Source organism: Sturnira hondurensis, unplaced genomic scaffold (assembly GCF_014824575.4).
Source record: "Sturnira hondurensis isolate 20B ecotype Veracruz unplaced genomic scaffold, ASM1482457v3 Scaffold0022215, whole genome shotgun sequence".
In the NCBI taxonomy this organism is placed as follows: Eukaryota; Metazoa; Chordata; class Mammalia; order Chiroptera; family Phyllostomidae; genus Sturnira; species Sturnira hondurensis.
The window spans coordinates 4169161-4183046 of record NW_028094846.1 but is presented as its reverse complement, the minus strand read 5'-3'; the positions used below and the strand labels follow the sequence as shown (position 1 = coordinate 4183046).

Sequence of the window (13886 nt, the reverse complement as noted above, 5' to 3'; positions counted from 1 at the left end):
TTGGAGGAATCATTAGCAACAAGAACACAGAAGTTAGCATGGATCAGACAGTGATAAACATGTTCAGCCACGTTATTCAGGGCTCAACATTTTCCCCGACTATTACAGGGAGTCAACCCTTCAAGGGGTTAAGCAACAAATCAGATAACCACTCTTCTCCTTTAGGAAGATGACTCTGGCTCAGTGCCAGGACAACTGGTTGTCCCACAATATCATTTCCCATGTATTCTTTATCAGTAGAAATCTCCATTTTTAGCTAAACTGGTGGTTCACACAGACCAGCGTCTCACAGCTAAACCGTCCCCTAGATACGGACCACAGAGTGGCCAATGAGATGTAAGCAGAATGGATGGGTTTCACATCGAGAAGGTGGGAGCCCCCCTTTGTCCTTTCCTGCATCCTGCTAGTTGAGTTATGCTGCAGTGGCCAGAACTCAAGCACATGTTTGAACCACATAGAAAAAGCCTCATGATAAAAAAAATGAAGTAACGAGGTTGAGAGAGTCTGGGTCCCCGCCAAGGAACTCTACCCTCTTCAGAAATGCAGCTTGTCAGCCGTGCAGGTGGTGCGGGCTCACCTGTTGGCGGAGAGACCCTGGGGGTGGAGTTTCAGGGCCTTAAGAAACTTCCTCTTTAATGCTGGTACCCACAGAAGTCGTAGAGTCCCTCTCTTGGAGAAATCTCATTCCCAGAACAGCTGTAACCCCACTGAACTGCAGGTTCTTGGACATGAGAGGGAAGTACACGTCTGTCTTGTTCGCTTTGACTTTTCTTTCCTGTGTAACTAAACCTTAACTGATGCTGGATGCGTTGGGTTTAGCTGATTGGATGGCAGATATATTGGCTGTTCCAGTCAGAGAAATGATGCAGAAAACACGAAGGGATAGGGTCCTGCACAAGGAGATGGTACTGGGAAGGCAGAGAGAGGGACATAGTCCAGAGACACCTGCAAGCTGGCAGCGACAGAGGCTGTGGTTGCTGGAATGCGGGGATAACACCGAAGGAGGATGGTGCTGTGCCGTTTGGAGCCAGATAAGTCTTTGCTGTGGGGGCTGTGCTGGGCCGTGTAGGGTGTTTGGCAGCACCTCTGACCTGTGCCCCCACGGTCACAGTCACAACAATCAAAGCTGACTCCCGACACTGACAGAGGTTCCTTGGGGGGCAAAATCGCCCCTGGCTGAGAAGCACTGATAGAGGAGAAATTTTTGTGCTTGTGAGTAAGGCATTTGCAAGCATTCCCCTGGCTTTCAGGCTGGGTTCAGGAAAGGACATGTGACAGGTCATTTGCATTAAGGAAATGCAAAGAGAAGTTTTCTGAGAGTTTCAAGGAAAAGTTTCTATGCTCCCCACACAGAGCCACAAGCTGGGATGGCTCTTCCTCTTCAGCACAGCGCTGTGTGCTGATGTGAAGCCTGGATCTATGGCAGCCCTTTTGCAGGCACCTGACTCGGGTGGGCATGTCCACCTGGAGCCTCTGCATGTCTGGTCATTGTCCTGCTCCTTGTCTTCCTGCCTTATAATTTGTGAGTGGGATTCTGTTACTTGCTGCCAGAGACTTCTGACCGACATGGCGACTTCAGCAGGATCATTTCTAGAGGAGGACTTAGGGGCAGAAGCCAGCCTGGGGGAGGGTGTAAGGACTGAATGGGAGGTGGATCGTGGAAGACTGTGAGTGAACGAGACTCTTAAAAAGTTCAGCATTGAAGGGACACGGGTAAGGCCAGAGATGGGGGTGGCGGGTGGCAGAAGTGTGTTTGTTAGGTGTGTGGAGGGCTGAGCTTGTTTAGATGCTGTTGGGGCAGGGCCAGTAAACCAGAGGGGGTTGCAAATGGAGCGCAGAGGAGGGGGAGGGGAGAAGGGCTGAGATCGCAGTTACGTGAAGCGGCTGCTCTGGGGGAGAAAGAAGAGCATCCTGAGATCAGGGTGGGAAAGGAGAGTCAGATAAATGTGTAGTGCGGAGCTGCGATGTTAGGTAAGCTCTTTGGTTGGTCATTCCAGTGTTTCTGTGAAGTAGTGGGGAGAGGGGGGAGTAGGTGTGGGAGGTTCTCCGAACCAATAAGGAGCTGGATTCTCCAACCAGTCCAGGTAGAAGGTGCTGGTTTGTTTGCGTAAATCAGGGCGGCAGTCAACTACCTGGGGTCATGGCTGTTGGACAGAATGAGTGCTTTTCACTCTCCTCGTTGTAGAAGATGCCCTAGAAAGAGAGTAAAAGAGAGAGTCCATGAGGTCCGCAGGATTCTGGGCCGCCTCTCCCATGGGGGCTCCTTCCAGGCCCTTCTCCAAGCTGGAGGGCAGAGCTGGGAGGGTCTTTATGCCGCGTGCTCACTGCGCAGGTGTGAGAAATGGCGCGTCAAGGTCCATCCGAATGCAGCTTTCCTCCCAAACCTCTTGTCTGAACTCGAATAATTGAATGTTTGGAAAATGTGAAGTAGCTGCCTTGACTTGTTTAACTCGATGGCCGCGACATGTCACCGAGCTGTCATGGGATTTATGTCTCAATAACACAGCCACATTTACCAAGCGCTGTGGGCTCAGAGCGATTTCTGCCTGCCCTGCAGTTGGCGAGTGATTTACGCCCTGGCGAGGGGCAGAGTCATGACAGGGTCTGCCCAGACACCCTGTGTCCTGTGGGGGTGGAGGATGGGGGGCGGGGTGGGCGCTCCCTGGCGTTTTCCTTGATGGCTTTTTCATCAGAGGAAAGATCAGGAGTCTGAACTCGTTCCCTTCGCTCTGCCAAATGTTTCCAGTCACTCCAGTTCCCTTCAGCTCCAAACCAGCCTCGGACAACAGTTGAGGATGAAAGCAGTCACCGAAAGGGACGCTCCCGTGTCCCAGTCTGCTTTGGCTGGTGGCCATGCTGTGCACCTCGAGGGGCAGGTCGTCTCGGGGTGCAGGTCACAATTGGCTTTTCTCAAGGCTGTGTTGCTGCCCACAACAAGTCAGCTAGCCGGTCCCCCGGGCTGCCAAGGAGGTCCCGGTGATGCTGGTGGCTGCTAGAGAGGCCTGTGCGGAGGGGGTGTCCCCAGTGGCTTCGAGCTGGGCCTGTCTGACACCACAGCCTGACCACCCCTGATCCAGGTGTACAGCCTGGGGCCTGGGGCCTCACCTGTAAATTGGGACAATAATGCCTCACACAGGAGATTGTCCTAAGAAAATCTGACTCTAAAAATTATTTAAAATGTCAGTAGTGGAATCATCAAAAGCAAAAACCAAGTAGAGAAAGAAGTGAATTCCCTTAATTGTGAGCATTGAAGCCCCTGGAATAGGAAAAGGAGAATTGGGCTTAGAAGTCCTAGATTTAAATGCCAGTCCAGAAGTGATCGTGGGTACAGCATGTGGCTGTTGCGAGAACTACATCAAAATTGTTTATGAAAACACCTAATATGCCCTGACTGGGTGGCTCAGTGGTTGGAGCATCAACCTGTACCCCCACCGGTTGTGGGTTCGATTCCCAGTCAGAGCACATACCTAGGTTATTGGTTTGATCTCTAGTCGGGTTGTGTACAGGATACAACCAGTCAATGGTTCTCTCTCACATCTCTCCCTCTCTCCCTCTCTCCCTCTCTCCCTCTCTCCCTCTCTCCCTCTCTCCCTCTCTCCCTCTCTCCCTCCCTCCCTCCCTCCCTCCCTCCCTCCCTCCTTCCTTCCTTCCTTCCTTCCTTCCTTCTCTCCCTCATAAATAAATACATTTTTAAAAATACAAAGAAACCAACATTGGCAGATATCAAATACATATACATTTTCTTATTTTCTTTTTTTTTTCCCTAAGCAAGCAGAAAGAAGTAGACGAGTCCAACTCTCGTTTCCAAAGTGTTGAAGCTGTGAGGATGTGTCCGTTGGCAGGGCGAGGCTGCCCATGCCACCTCTGAAGCAGGGGTAGGTTTGCTTTGGTGACACCTGCCATTTCCTCCGAGCATCATCCTCTCCCCAGCCAGGCACACCTACACACAGCCCCACCTGGCCGGCTTGTCGGACTGTCACCGCGGGCAAAACTCAATGCGTAGTCAAGTTGTAATAATGGCTGGAACGTTACGAAACCAAGGGCACTGATATTTTACTACAAAGCCCCAAGGAGAAAGGAAAGCCTTGAAAACTCATGGGCACTGTACTCTTAATGTCGGTTTTTAGAAAGACTTTCGGACTCAAGCTCTTTCCAGCCATTCCATCTCTTCCTAATACAATCTAGCAGATAGCCCGAGGGCCGTAAACTTCCCAGTTTTCCAATTTTTGCTCACGGTAGCGAAAACCAACATCGCCAGCTCTGCTGTGGCCCCACCAGCCTGGTCCCCATCCTAAAAGATCCTGTCGTGCACTACATTTGTCACTAGGCCGTTTGGGGAGCTCATCGCCCCCCACTGGGGAGGTTAGTCCCTGTTACCCCAGTTCTTTAATCCAGTTCCCTCTGCCACATGCCTATTGCCGTGAAAATAAATGCCCAACTCACCCGAACTTCTCGTAAGTAAAGCTTCCATAGCATGTTCTATTTCTAAATGAAGAGAATACTGACCTTAAATTCAATTTGTTTCCTAACCAATAAGGAACTAGGAAGTGAAAACACACATGGTTTTTGAAAATGCCACAGAGTTGCTAATTTTTTCCCCAAAATAATTCCCTTTGGGCCCAGGGGAAAATAAGTAAAATTATGATTCATTGTTTCCAAGCAAAATGTTTGAAGGTGAGGAAAAATGGATCATTACCTAGAAAGAGTGACAATTCAGTCCTTCATGTACTTAGCACATTCCTGGCCCATTGCTTGGGGAGGGGGGTATCCAGGACCCAAGACTCAGCTTCGGCCTGGTTCTGCCCTGAGACGCAGCACACCCCCTGGGTGCGCGGTCTGTGAATTTTCCCAGGTCCACTCAAATGACCTGGTCGGGTGGTCTGCCTCTCTCCAGGAGACAGTGGGCACTAGGGCAGCCACACCTGGGCTAAGTTTGTGACTCGGAGGTCTCCTGTCCTCTCCTGACACTCCACATTCATTTTGATTCCAATTTTGGGGCCACTTACAAGTCCCCAGAGGACAAGGACTCCGCAGCCGCAACAGTGTTAGTGAGCTCCCCGAAGTTTCTGCAGGAGGGACTGAGGTGGGGTTCTAAACCTGAAAGGCCATAGCAAACTCGAAAGCTTTTCATCAGACGTGGCTTTTCTCCGGATTCTTTCCGTCCCCTGGACAGTCCCAGATCCGAGCTGTTGTGCTGGGGGCGGGGAGGGGGCATGGAAATCCAGCCCTGTCAACCTCTTGGGTGGACAGCCACCCCAAGGAACAAAGCCTTTTCTCTTTGCACGTGGGCACCATCCTTTTTGCAAAGCCTCACTGCTGAGCCTCACTGAGCGGAGGCTTTCTCTGCCTCCCACCGAAGCTCCGGTGAGTCAGAGGCCCTGGTAGTTTTCCGTCCTGTCAGTGTGCAAACCGAGCCACACCTAGAATAGAAGTTTTGCAAGTAAGGTACTCATCTTCTTATCAGACGACACCAAAAGAATCTCAGCGATGCCAAATGCAAAGTGTTTTTGTAAGAGAGAGTGGCAGGGTTTTTAAGTGCCCCTAAAACATGCCACAGGGAAGTTAGGGGTCTTGCCAAAATTTGCTGTAGTGTTAGCATCATTTTTACTAAGTTAATTTTTTTCTTATCAACAATTATCTCACAGCAAGGTCTGTAAATATACTTGTTATACATCTTGTTTTAACTGTCAGTAAATTTGAATTCAGAGCAATAGGAAGATGGGGAAAGTGAATTTTCTGCTAGTGGAAGTTGGAATTATAAACTGTCTTTAGAGAAGTACATTTTTTTTACTTCCAATTATTCAATAAGTTCTAATTAGGACCCAATAAAAGTGTTTCCAAGTGGAGAAACTTGAGCAATCTATTTTAGTGAATACGTGTTTGTGGTGAAAATACAAATTTCTTTAGCATTGCAAATAGATCTTTCCAAAAGTGGGAAATTTCTTTTCTCATAACTAAATCAAACATATCCTCATTGTATTTTTTGAGTTATGTTATTAATTTGGTAAACTACTTATAAAAAATTTCACCTTCACTTCTATGGAAAGGATAATTTTTCTCAAATACCAAAGTCCCAAATAACCAGGATCCATTCTAGCTTTTTTCAATGCATTGTCTGGGTGAGACCACTATTCCCCCCACACGCAGACACTATTTTCCCCGACTAGGAAGTCCTCAGGGCAGAGGCGATAGTATCGCCATTGGCTGAGGTCTGGTCTTGTAAATAAAAGAGTTAAATTTCAGTTACCTAGAAGGACCGACATCCTGCCAAGGCATTCTCTCACTTACAAATTCTACAGTTAAATTAAACCAAATCACCGTCTTTCTTGGTTCCAACTCTCCTCTTTTGGTGAAGCTTGTGTTCTTGGTTCAAAGAAAAGAAAGACTTACTTTCTGTAAGAGGCTCAAGGCTTCTTGGACATTGAATGACTTGTACAAAGTACCGTTTTGTTGAGTGCAAGAAGAATAAGAAACAGCTGGGTTGCATTTTCTTTGAAATGCACATTTAGTTGGAAATTACAGACAAAAAAAAATAAAAAGCACTAGAGAAAAACACTTTCTGGTTTTGCCAAGACCCAAACCATTTAAGAAGAAGAGGGGACAGAGAGAAGAGAAAAGAATAGTCTAAAATGTTAGTTAAAACAGTCCCCCCTTCTGTGGTCCTAAAGTTCATTACGCCTGAAATAAAAGAGTACAAGACACAGAATTTGTTCGAACTGGTTCTGGAAACACTTATAGGTCGGTTAAGCATCAAGGGATTCAATAAATATTTCTCCTCTTTTTTTCCTCATCTATCCCAAGAATAGTTGCAGTCATTTTTTTTCTTACTAATTTCTGAATTTTGCCAAACTCTCCCTGATAGATAGAAGGTTCCCCAACAGAGGGATTAAATTTACGTAAAAAACTACATTCTGGTGGCTCAAGTTCTTGGAAACATGTTTGTACTACAAATAGTAAATAAATAATAAAAGCGATTCCAGGGAAGGGGAAGCTGTGAGCTCCCTGCCAACTGGCTTTCATCGCACAACAGAAAAACAAGAAGTCCATCTGCCCTGGAATTATAGGTAAAATGGGCCCATATGTGGTCGTGTTGACTCAAATTCATTTTAACAAACACTATTCAGCACCTACCGTGTTCACATCATGGAAGTAGGTGCCATAAAAGGATTGAAAAAAATGAGCAAGGATTCCGAAACGGACAGAAGGAGAAGAAATGAAAAACAAACACAAAGCCTAGAATAGAAGCCCACGCCACACAGCTCCCATTTTCCAGCAGAAACTGGTCTATTCAGTCCCAGAGTTTTCAGCACATAGAACTGCATGGGACGGTCTTTCTTCTAAAGCAGTTTGCGACTGGGGTACAGAGCGGACGTAAAAAGCCTGCATAAAAGGCGCCATTTGACCATTCTATTATTCCAGAAATGCCTTTTTCAAAACAGCATTTCAGAATGGCTGAATGTGGAGTGATAAATTGTGCTTGCTTTGGAAGTCCCCCTTTAGAGCTTACAGAACTAAGTTAACAGACAGGAACAATATTTGTGTGGTTTCATGCATTTATTAGGCGGAGATTTAACTGCCTGGTGCCCTTGCTGGCAGAATGGCGAGAGGTTCATCTTCTGTGCTCGCAATTTTTTATCTTCTCAGGTTTTCTTCCACCCCAACGCAAACCCAAATGACCCAAGTTTCTTACATACCTCCATGTTGCCTGCGTTTTCCACCGAAAAAACCTATCAATTAATGCTAAAGTAATACTGTTACATCTTCCCGAGAGTCTTTGTGCTTTTGTAGAAGAAACTTGAGGGAGGATTTTAATAACTCATAAAGACAATTTCCCGTCAGGATCTACTAGTAACCACATAAGATAGGAGCCTAAGGAGAGGGGCCCGCAGCAGACAGTGGACAGGTCATGGCAGCCAGTGGCAGGCTAAGACAGGTGGTTCTTATGATTAACGTAGGGGAGGAACGCGTTATCGTGGTCTTCAGTGGAGATTCAGGTAAATGCTCCGCAGAAGCTCCTGTGAGAGCTAGGGATGCTGATGGCTTTCTGGGAGGGTGTAATGGCTAGGGGTGTGTGTGGTGGGGGAGGGTCAGGTGCTAGAGCTGGACTCAGGCTCCCGAAGGGAAGGGCTGGGACTCCAGAGGGACAGTAGGAATGCCTTTGGCTAAACTTGAAGCCGTTTGAGCCAGGTGAGCTGGAGAAATGAGCCTGCCCCAGGCGGTGGGCAGAGGGCAAGGCCAAGGCAAGGGGGAGGAGCCAGGAGATGGCTGTGGATTTCTTTAATGTGGGAAAAATGTACTAAGAGTGAGGAAGGTGGGTTTTCTTAGGTGTTTGAGGAATGTGTCTCGTTCTCCTCTGACTAGACGTTTGTTTTAGGAACGTGCTGAGTCTGTTACAGGACTGCCATTTCTCCTTTTAGCAGAACTCTCTGCTTCCCAACTCTCAAAAGGACAATGGCTGCCTGAGCTTCTGTTGTAATCGTTCAACAGAGTGGGGTTTACCTTGCGTATTTCCTAAGGAGGGAATTGCAAGTACTTCAAAATAGGAGACCTCTGAAAAATTCCAGTAGGATATTTCACTTCTGCAAAGGCTGGTGGAACTTGATGATGGAGTGAGGAGATAGGAAGTTCCTGGGTAAAGGCAGGATGGTAAAAATGTGGGTAGCAGGGGCCATGCCTCTTCTTCTGTTAGTACCTGGATAGAGACGCTGGGGCTGGGCCTTGTAAGAGTGGGTGGGGGATCCCAAACATGAAGAAGCTTCTAGCTAGTGACCAGGTGATGTTCCATGTGACTTTACCGTGCCTGCTCATCTCCACCTGCCCTGACCCCCTCTCTCAGGCCTGTGGTCTGCCCATCCAGGCTTCGCCTCTGCTTTTCTTCCCTACCTGGCCCTCCTCATGGTGACCTGCCTCCCTGTCTCCAGCCACAGCCGAGTAGCATCCCAGCCTCCACACTGACCTCATCCCAGAATGTTCTAAATCCAGCATATCTCTCTGTTCTCCGTTAACCCTAAATGAACTTGACAGTACCTAACAGCGCTGGGCACTTTAAAAGTTGCTTTAAAAACCGCTGAGTGAATTAAATTCAGCTCTTCACTAGTGGTGAGTGAAAGTGGAAACTCCTGAATCACCCTATATGTGGACATATTGAAAAGGCTTTGGAGCCATACCTGGAGTTAAAAGACCTGGCGCCTCTGCGGGGAACAAGGTGACCGATGGCCAGTTGAGCCAGCTGTGTCGTGGAGGCAAGGTGGGCCTCAAGAGGGGCTGGTGGAGCATCCCATGCCTAGGGTGTGGGTTGTTGGAAGGACCAGAATGAAATGGGACCAAAAAACCCAACAGCAACCACTTTTTCACACTTTACTAAATCACAGCCCAAACCTAAATAGCATCTGAAATATTTGTGTCCGTGGAATGGCCTGTTTGGCATGAGGCTGGATAAGTGAGTTCTCTCTGTTTGATTCTGTCCTACAATGAACACAGTGGGGACTTGCAAGGAAACCCTCCGGCCTCCCCAGCAGTGCCCAGCCCGCCCACCCGCGCCTGCTGCAGACAGGAACGCTGAAACCGCTCTGGGTGGGGGACCTGCTGCTCTCCTCCCTGCTGAAGCCTGGGCCCGCCCCGGGGGACAGTCGGCGCTGCTGCTGCTGCTGCTGCTGCTGCTGCAGCTGCACAGAAACGTTTCCCAAAGGGAGGTACTTGGGAACCCCTCTACCGCTGTCCCCGTCTGATTCTTCCCCTGCTCCTTCCGTCCTGGGCACCCCCTCATAGGACTATGTCACTCTCAGCCCCCACCAAAGAAAGCAGCTGTCCGCTGAAGCACCTGGTTGAGCAACACGAAAGAGAAGACTCAGCCTGGGAGAACCTCCTCTTCAGGTGCAGACTAAATGTCTGCCTGCTTTTCAAAGAACCGCAGGAAGCCCTGGTTCCTCCAGAACCGACCTCTCTAGACACTTGGTTCCCCGACAGGCCGCTGCTTGTCTCTGTTGGACACTGCTGGTGGGCATGGGGCCGCCGCCCAGCCCCTGACAGACCTGCCAGTGACAGGTTGTCAAAATGAAACTGTCTCAGCCTTAGTTTTCCCTCTGGCCCACTCATGCCGCCTCCCTCTTAGACTTGGTTTGCTGCTTTTCCCCTCCTTGACTGCACTTCCTCGGCTCCCCCCAGTCAGACACGAGGAACCCACCTCACAGAGTCGAATCCAGACCTCTGGGAAGCCCAGCTTCCACGCAGTGTCCTGGCATCTTTGTCCAGAGAGCATCCCTATGAAAAGGTTTCTAAGCCTTGCTTCGCTTGAGGATTGGGTCCAGGTTAAAATAAAAAGAGGGCCTTGGCTGGTGTGGCTCAGTGGATTGAGCACCAGCCTATGAACCAGAGGGTTGCTGGTTCGATTCCTAGTAGGGGCACATGCCTGGGTTTTGGTCCAGGTCCCCGGTGGGGGGCGTGAGAGAGGAAACCAATGTTTCTCTCCCTCTCATTTTTCCTCCCTTTTCCTCTGTCTAAAATTAATAAAAATAGCCTTGGCTGGTATGGCTCAGTGGATTGAGTGTGGGCCTGCGAACCACATGATCGCGGTTCGATTCCCAGTCAGGGCACATGCCTGGGTTGCAGGCCAGTTCCTGGTGGGGGGTGCACAAGAGACAACCATACATTGATGTTTTTCTCCTTCCTTTCCTTTCTAAGGATAAATAAATAAAATCTAAAAAAAATAAATAAAATAAAATGTTAAAAAAGTAAATCCCTGGTGGGCAAAGTAGCTCCTAAGCGCATCTTTTATTTCATTTCCGTGTTAGTAAGTTTCAGGTCTTTGCTTCAGAAAAGATATCATTGAAGTGCGTTTGAGAATTAAATAGTATTGGTGGAAGAAACTCTGTTAGGAGAGAAAAAGGGGGTTCAGGGCATGGGGTGCAGTGCAAAATTACTCATTTTTTCTGTTTCTCATTCTTGCTTTGGACCAGCCCTGTGCCGAACGTCTCACGTTTAGTACAGAAAGGGGTTCTTGACAGGAAGCACTTGGGCTCTTGCTGCAAGCGGGTGGGGTGGGTGACCCCCAGCCCCCGACACACACTGCGTGTCCTCGGTGCTTTTGTGAGCCGGAGCAGTGACAGAGCAGACCGCTGCACTGCACCCCAAGCAGGCCCCTCAAAGACAGGGTGCCCACTGCAGCGCCCGGGGCCGCGGTGCACAGCCGGCGGGGTCAGAGGGTGAGGCCAGCCAGCCGCGAACCAGACGGCCCGCCGTTTTTTGACCCAGCAGAAACTCCAATTTCTGAAATGCATTCACATCTCATCGTTTAGGGATTTATGCCTACGAGTCTACTGTCGTTAAAGAGTTATGTGCACGCATTCCCCTTTCCATCGCAGGGATTACAAACCCCTAATGATAGTAAATTATTCTCCGCTGCGCCGCGTCGGCGATTACTCTGTGGAATTTCCGAGGCTGTTCTGTAAGGCCCTACGGCGCTAATGAAGTGTTATTTATACTACACACGGATTTTCTGTTTTGTTTTGCTGGGAGTTTCTCCTTGTCCCATCTTTTTTGATTTGTCATACACTCAGCAGAGCTAAGTCTGAAAGCCATTTTTCTGTCACTCTTTGAGCTTTAAACGAACAAGACTTTTTATGAAGTGCAATTTTCAATAACAATGAAATATTAGAAGCCCCTCTTGGAGTTCCTTGTTCCGTTCCTGCCCGTGTTTCTTCCGCCCGCTCCCCGTGCCCCCCGCCCCCAGTCCTGTTTTCCCACCAGGTCTGTCTGCAATCACCAGCGCCTCTGAGATATGGAGGTGAGGATTCAGCACAGGGTCAGGGATGTTTCCTCTGACTTTAACACCAGGGAATCAACTGAGATCGCAGAGGGCAGGCTGTGCGTTTAGTGAGTGAGTTTGTGAATTAATGCCTGAGCTTGGTCCGAGGTTTTGAGAGGGTTGGACGTGTGAAGAGGCGTTGGACTAGTTTTCCAGAAGGTAGCAGCTTTCCTTTGATATCAGCCTCNACGAGTCTACTGTCGTTAAAGAGTTATGTGCACGCATTCCCCTTTCCATCGCAGGGATTACAAACCCCTAATGATAGTAAATTATTCTCCGCTGCGCCGCGTCGGCGATTACTCTGTGGAATTTCCGAGGCTGTTCTGTAAGGCCCTACGGCGCTAATGAAGTGTTATTTATACTACACACGGATTTTCTGTTTTGTTTTGCTGGGAGTTTCTCCTTGTCCCATCTTTTTTGATTTGTCATACACTCAGCAGAGCTAAGTCTGAAAGCCATTTTTCTGTCACTCTTTGAGCTTTAAACGAACAAGACTTTTTATGAAGTGCAATTTTCAATAACAATGAAATATTAGAAGCCCCTCTTGGAGTTCCTTGTTCCGTTCCTGCCCGTGTTTCTTCCGCCCACTCCCCGTGCCCCCCGCTCCCAGTCCTGTTTTCCCACCAGGTCTGTCTGCGATCACCAGCGCCTCTGAGATATGGAGGTGAGGATTCAGCACAGGGTCAGGGACGTTTCCTCTGACTTTAACACCAGGGAATCAACTGAGATCGCAGAGGGCAGGCTGTGCGTTCAGTGAGTGAGTTTGTGAATTAATGCCTGAGCTTGGTCCGAGGTTTTGAGAGGGTTGGACGTGTGAAGAGGCGTTGGACTAGTTTTCCAGAAGGTAGCAGCTTCCTTTGATATCAGCCTCCTTTATACTTACGTTGAAAATGTCTAACTGCCCATCATCCTTCCTTAAGAACAAAAGACTCTACTTCTGATCAATCAGTTTGGATTCAAATCTTCACCACTTTGGGGCCATGTGATTTGAAGGCCCTCACAGAGCTTCCAGAAGATAGGTATAATATCAGTAAGTACCATATGAAGAATATATGGTAAAGTATGTTAATGTAGCTAACAGGATTTACATAGTAACTGCTTGATGTTACCTTCCTCCCTCCCCCACCCCTCCTCACTTTTGCTTATCTTTTCTCTTCCCTCCTCTATTCTCTATTTCTATCAGTTGTGTTAGAACTAAATTAGTTTCTAGAACAGCGTGTCTGCTGTGGTAGACAGATTTGCTTGCCTTCCCTGCTGCCAGCACCGCCCCCTCCCCCAAACCCTCTTCTTTCTCTCACTAAGGGATGTGGGCCCTACAGCAGCCCTAGGCAGCGACCCATGGCTGCTGTGAGCCAGTCACAGCAGTTCCATAATCTCGGGAGGCGATTCGGCTTCGGCGTAGATGTGTGGCTTACCACCAGTCAACAATCTGTGCAGAGAAAAGTATGGGGGCATTAGAGGGAGGGAACTGCCCACTAACGAAAAGGATATTTATGGAGAACATCATCCTCCTCTTTAAACAAACGTGGTAATTTCTCCATGGAGTATCTGAAAGAGCTACAGCTATGCTCTTGAACATGAGGTATCATCCACACACACGGTGGAGCAGAAGGACAGACTCTCCGACCTCAATGACCTCGTTGGGCTGCGGAGCACCCCTTCCCGGTGCCTTGCTCCGTTAAACAACACAGGCCCCAGGATCCAGGGACTTGGGCCTGTATTCTGGTGTTCGCAGCAGACGTCAGCTGACTGCCGAAGTGTTCTGCCAAAGCCAAGCTACAGTTCTAGCTTTCTGTGCGTGAGCTCAGGCGAGTTACCCAAACCTGCACACCTCAGGTTCCTGTTCTGTGTCATGGAGACAGTAATTCACCCACCCCACAAACTGATACGAGGACTCAATAAATGCATGTAGAATAAGGCTTGATGATGTGAAACCCCAGTAAATACAGTTCGAATGATTTTCGCAGTTCTCCCAATTCACACACGGAAAACCCTGATTATACCTTCTGATCCCACTGCAGCCCCACCAGGGAGGAAATGGATAAAAACGTCACCAACCACTAATACAGGGGTGGCCAAAAGT

General features: G+C 48.6%; 1 long non-coding RNA gene across 1 annotated transcript in view; it reads left to right on the top strand.

Moving 5' to 3' along the window:
* Positions 1 to 13886, top strand: part of LOC118979206 (uncharacterized) — a 33445-nt gene that overhangs the window by 1852 nt on the left and 17707 nt on the right. The window lies entirely within an intron of this gene.